Genomic DNA, 4,470 nt, shown 5'->3' on the forward strand with positions numbered 1-4,470 from the left:
ATGGACTCAGAAGCGCATGATAAGAGACCCCCAGTGTTGACCTCTTCAAGCCAGGATTGGTCACCTCACATCTCAGACATGGGTGAGATAAAGCATTACTTCTGTGGTTGCTGCGCAGCCTTCAACAACGTGGCCACCACATACCCCGTTCAGAAGATCCTCTTTTGGCAGCAGCTGTATGGCATCAAAACCGGCAATGCCATACTCCAGCTGAGGAGGGATGGGTTTCGAAACTTGTGTTGTGGGATCCTCCCCCGACTGATGCAGAAGACAACCATGCTGGCACTTATGTTTGGTCTGTATGAAGACTTGTCTCACCTGCTCCGCAAGCATGTGAGCAGTGCTCTGGAGTTTACCACCAGAAGTGTGGTAGCGGTGCTTGCCGGGACAACAGAAGACATTCTCACTCCATTAGAAAGGGTTCAGACTTTGCTTCAGGACCACAAGCATCATGATAAAACTCACAAACACTTACCAGGCCTTCCGGGCCCTTAGAGGCTATGGAATTGCAAAGTATTACCTAGGGTTGGTGCCTATCCTCTTCTAAAATGGATTCAGCAATGGCCTTTTTTTGGCTTTCAGGGGCCCATTAAGGAGCATCTGCCTACTGCCACACTATATGAGTAGCGCGCATTTGGTCAACGACTTTATCTGTGGTGGTGTGCTAGGTGCCATGTTGGGGTTCTTAAGCTTCCTGATTAATGTTGTAAAAGCTCGAATACAGTCTCGGATTGGTGGGCCGTTCCAGCTTCTGCTCATGGTTTTTAAGACAATCTGGCTAGAACGGGACAGGAAACTGATCAATCTTTTCAGAGGTGCCCATCTGAATTACCATCGCTCTCTCATCTCCTGGGAAATAATCAGTGCAACTTAGGAGTTTTTGTTAAAGACTGAATGATAAGGTCACTACGTGAAATGTTATTCTCAACCAACTAGACCTAAAGAGAATGCAATGTGGTTTTGCTCCTAATTGGCTTAAATACAGGTTGGCGTCATTAAGTCTAGGCCATAATAAATTACGGACAAAGCATTGACAAAAACAATAAAATGTTTCCATGGGCAGATGGCAGGGTTTCGGTTTGATCATTACTCAAGAGCTTTAGGCTGTTACCTGGTAACTAGCTGCATATCTGATGATCTTCTCAGGGCAGCTGTCAGCCAAGATAGATTTCTTTTCCTCCTGGAAGGGGCTGCTAGGCCTTCTGTATGGAAACAATAGCATCGGCAGCCAGGGCACGTGCTCCTATCCCAGGGCTTTCTCACCTCATGTCTTGCCTCTCTGTTCTTAGGACCTCTTCATTAAACCCAAGCATTGCATGGTTGGCTGGAGCAGAGAGACGGAAGACAGCGTCTAGGCTGGATAGTTCCAGGAATTGTTGGAAGCTAAGTGCTCTTGAGATAGTCATTATCCAAACTCTTTAGATTTGATAGAACTGAGCAGCTAATGAGAGCTTCCACTTCACTGTTTAGCTTTGAACATTTTCTGTTTAATTCTGAAGGTGATTAAGCCCTTCCAGGATGTCCTTGTGCTTTCTTACTGAATTCCTTCCCAGAAGATGATAGGCTGAGCTAGTTAACTTCTGCCGTGTGCTTCATCCTGGAAAGCCGGGCACTGCAAGACTACTGTTTCTGCTTGGCTTCTCTGTGCTACTGGTGCCAATGTAGCTGACCAGAGGGGGCATTGTCCCTTGTGAGTAGTAACTGTCATGTCTGTCTACCCTGTTCTCTGGTACTAGACTTTAAAAAAGAAACACTTCCATAAAGTTAAAACAAACAAGCAAAGAAACACAGCTAGCCGGGCGGTGGTGGCACATGCCTTTAATCCTAGCACTCGGGAGGCAGAGGCCAGCCTGGTCTACAGAGTGAGATCCAGGAAAGGTGCAAAGCTACACAGAGACACCCTGTCTCAAAAAACCAAAGAAAAGAAAAGAAAAGAAAAGAACTAGCCATACGGAGAAAAATGAACCAGACGTGTGTGCATTTTTCCTAGTCTCATGCTTATAACATGGCAATTGTCAGCATGACACCGTTCCTGCTGTTACTAAAATACAGGGCTGTAGGACTATGTGCCTCCTTTGCATCGCTAGCCATTTTGTGCCTCCTACTAGCGTCGTCCACGTCCATTTCTGGCTACTCTTGTCCCACTATAATATATTTTGTGAACTGAACTTGAGATCTACCTTTTATTTGTCTACCTTTGTCTTTGTAGCCTTATCACCTTGAAGCATTTATCTAATTATTCTTTACCAATAAAAACTTGGACGTCAGATATCAGGGTAAGAACCTGAATGATCAAAGAAGTTGCAGAGAAGCAACCAGTGACCTCCTCTCTTTCTCTCTCTCTCTCCCTCCCTCCCTCCCTCCCTCCCTCCCTCCCTCCCTCCCTCCCTCCCTCCCTCCCTCCCTTCCTCCCTTTATCTTTCCTTCCCTCCTCCCCACCTCTTATTCCTCAGTCCAAAACAGGCTGAGACCCTCTCTAAACCCCACCCCACTACTTCCTGTGTCCTGTCTATCTGTCCTCAGTCCTCCAAAACCTCTGTGGTTAGTTTTGGTCAGCTAGTAGCTAGCCGTCCTCCAGCTCACAGAGATCTGCCTGGCTCTGCCTCCTGAGTGCTGGGAATAAAGGCATGAGCCACCGCTGCCTGGCTTCAAAGCAAGTTTTAATGGCAGTCTTGGAAGTGTCAGGAAGTGATCTAGACAATATCATAGAACATTGTCTAGAATACTCTTTGATTTTAATTGGTGCTCAATTGTTATGATGCTTAAATTTTAATGGCTGAATGAGTAAAGTTATCAAAATAGCTAACCTTACCTTAACAGACATAGAGCAAGGTTTCCAGGTAAGATAAGCAGGACAGGCTTGGGGCACAATAGGGGAGGAAGAGGTGGAAGGAGCCTTGTGGGGACACAGTGCACTTCCAAGGTATCAGGGGCCAGCGAGAGCAATGTGCATGTCAGCGGCACAAGGGGGCAAGAATGAGACTGGGAAGGAGGTCTCTTAAATGGGAGAAGGCTCCTCTTTCAGGTAGCCTTTGGTTAGCGTACAAGGAAATGGTGTCATCATGACATTTGCGTACAAACTTCAGTACACTCTGTCCTTACTCCCACCGCTCTCTCCCATATCTCCCCTCGCTGTTTTCCTGTCCCTTCCTTCCTCTCCAAGTTGTTCCCTTCTGTTTTAACTCTGCCCTCTCTGCCTCATAACCTCTGCTCCTCTCATACCCACCTCTTTATGTTCATGTCACACACAGACATACATTTTGCATGTAAGAGAAAACATGGTATTTATTTTTCTTTTTAAAAATTTAATAGATATTTTCATTGAAAATGGATTTTTCTTGTACAATACATGCCGACCACAGTTTCCCCTCCCTCCACTCCCCCCCATCTTCCCTTCTTCCCCAAATCCACACCCCATCTATCTCCCATCCGAAAAGAACAGGACTCCCAGAGACAACCAAATACAACAAACCAAAATACAGTAAGGCAAGGCCAGGGCCCTCACACAGAAGCTGGCAAGGCAACTCAGTAGGAGAAAAAGAGTCCAGAGCAGGCAAAAGAGTCAGAGACATACCCACTCCTACATTTAAGAGTCCCACAAAAACACTAAACACAACACCCGGAACATACACTCAGAGGACCTGGTGCAGACCCATGCATGCCTTGTGCCGGTGCAGACCCATGCATGCCTTGTGCTTGCAGCTTCTGTCTGTGAGCCCATATGGTCCCTACTTAGTTGATTCAGTGGGCCATGTTCTTTTGCTGTTCTCCATTCCCTCCGCCTCCTAGAATCCGTCTGCTCCCTCAGATTCTCTGAGCTCTAGGGGAGGGACCTGATGGAAACCTCTGATTTAGACTCTCTCCACATAATGTCTGGCTGTGGGTCTCTGCACCCTTTTCCATCTGCTGCCAGAGGAAGCCTCTCTGATGAGGACTGGACAAGGCACCTATCTATGAGTATAGCATAGTATCATTAGGAATCATTTCATTTTTTTTTTTTTTTTTTTTTTTTAGCCAGTCGTGTTTGATTCTAACCTAGATCTCTGGGCTATCCAATCCCCGGTCCCTGGGATCGAAGCAGTGTACAGCATGGGTTCCCTCTCGTCCGGGTTGGTGTCCATGGTTTCTCTTTCGGTAGCTTTCAGACTACCTTCCTGCACCAAAGAGACTAGAATGTAGGGGTGAAGGCTCCCCCCCACATTCAATGAGCTGTGTTATCCTTGGCAATGGGGCCTCACTGTCAGTTTGCAGAGAGAAGCCCTCTGGCCTAGCATCAGCCTGTGCTATTTGGAGATCTCCACAGGAACCCCTTGGCCAACAACTCAAGCTTATGTAACCCAGTCCCATCACTGTAAGCCTTGCCTGGCTGCAAAAGATGGCCAGGGGAGACTCCACATCCCCTATTACTAGGAATCCTCACTAGGATCACCCTCATAGACTTCAGAAATCTCCACTGCACTAATTTTCCAT

General features: G+C 46.9%; 1 pseudogene; it reads left to right on the forward strand.

The window, feature by feature from the left end:
- On the forward strand, positions 1-898 carry LOC131913712 (mitochondrial nicotinamide adenine dinucleotide transporter SLC25A51-like; annotated as a pseudogene).
- Positions 899-4,470: the final 3,572 nt, after the last annotated feature.

Source organism: Peromyscus eremicus, chromosome 6 (genome assembly GCF_949786415.1).
Source record: "Peromyscus eremicus chromosome 6, PerEre_H2_v1, whole genome shotgun sequence".
NCBI lineage: Eukaryota > Metazoa > Chordata > Mammalia > Rodentia > Cricetidae > Peromyscus > Peromyscus eremicus.